Consider the following 1,625-nt stretch of genomic DNA (forward strand, 5'->3'; position numbering starts at 1 on the left):
AAGCCCGCTCGGGCGGGAGGAGGAAGCGGCGAGCGGTGACGGCGGCGGGGGGGTAGCCGGTGCGAGCGGGACGAGAGCGGCGAAGGGCCTTCGGGGCCGGGGGGGGGCGCGCCTCCCCCGATTCCCCCTTCCCCGCCGCACCGCCGCGCCTCCGGGCGTTCCGGGACGGCGCGCGGCGCCGGGTTGGGCGCGGCGGCTTCCCCCCGTACGGCTCGCCCCTCACCGAGGGAGCCGTGCGGGGCGCTCTGCCGCCGCTGCCCCCTTCGGCGGCCGAGGCGCCGCCGGGCCGCGTCCCGCGCGAGCGGGCGGCCCGAGCCACGTCTCTCCTCCCGGGCGCAGCGCCGGGCTACTGAGGGAAACCCCGGGCCCCGGGAAGGAGGACGAGGTGGTGGCGGCGGACGTCGGGCGCGCCCCCGCGGGCGGACGCTCCCCCGAGGGCGGCAGCGGGGGAGGCACCCCCGCGGGGCCTTGCAGGTCGTTTCCCTCACCCCAGGGCCAGGTACCTAGCGCCCGCGCTTCCGCGGCCCTCCCTCGGCCAGCCCCGGGGGTCGAAGGCCGTTGGGGCCGGGCGGAGGTTTAAAGACGCGGGCGGCTCGATGCGACCCGGGGAGGCGGCCGGGCGGCGGTGGCGGCCGAAGGGGGGGTTGGGAGCGTGCTCCCGCGAAGCCCCCCGAGGGGCCGCCGCCGCCGCCCGCGCCCGTCCCGCGGGCAGCCGTGCCGGGGAGGGGCCGCGCTGCTGCCCACCCCTCTCCGCGGTCCGGTCTCGGTGGCGAGGCGGCGGTGCGGCCGGCCGCGGCCGCGCCTGCCCGCCTTGCTCGAAGCGGGCGAACCCCCCCGGCGGGAGCGCGGGCTCTCCGCCGGGTCGCCGCGCCTCCGTGGCGGCGCCGCGCCGCGCTCCGCTCCCTTCCTCGCCCCGCCGAGACCCTGGGCGGTCTCGCGCCGCCGGCTAAGGGCGGCAGCCCCGGCCGAGCTCGCGGCGGCACCGCTCGGCGTGCCGGTCGGGCGGGGGGCGCCCGCCGCCGGCCGCGGCCGTCCCGTCCCGGGCCCTGCCCGTCGCTCTCCCGTCGCCCTTCCCGGCCGCTCCGGGGGGGCGGGCGGAGCGGGTGGGGGCGTCCCACTCCCGGTCTCCGCGTGGAAACGGGGAGAGCGGGAGCCGCCCCCCGCCTTAGCGCCGTCTGCCTTCCTGCCCGGTGCGTGACCGCGGAGGGGGGCCGCGCGGGAAGCGGCGGTGTCGGCGGCCCCGGGAGGGCGGTCGCGTCGGCGCGGCGGTGGGCGCCGCCCGGCCGGCCGCGGGCGGTGCGTCGGCGGCGGCTCGGGCTCCGGCGGCCGCCGCCTCTGGCGCGGCGGCGGCGGAGCCGCCGAGGTGCGCCGGCGGGGCGAGCGAGCCGGGAGGGGGCCGGCGGCGGCGGCAGCGTCGTCCGCGTGCCGAGCGAGGCGGGCAGGCGGGGCGCGCGGTCGCGCGCGTGCCGCCTCCGTCCCGAGGCCGGGCCGAGCCCGGGCGCCTGGGCCGCCCCCGAAGCGAGCGAGGTGCTCTCGTGTTCCCCAGGTCGGTCGGGAGCGCGGGCTCCCCCGCCCTTGCCCGCTCGGGGTGTTGTCTTTCACCTCCTCCGTTCCTCGTTGCTCGT

This window comes from Phalacrocorax carbo, chromosome 26, assembly GCF_963921805.1.
Source record: "Phalacrocorax carbo chromosome 26, bPhaCar2.1, whole genome shotgun sequence".
Lineage (NCBI taxonomy): Eukaryota > Metazoa > Chordata > Aves > Suliformes > Phalacrocoracidae > Phalacrocorax > Phalacrocorax carbo.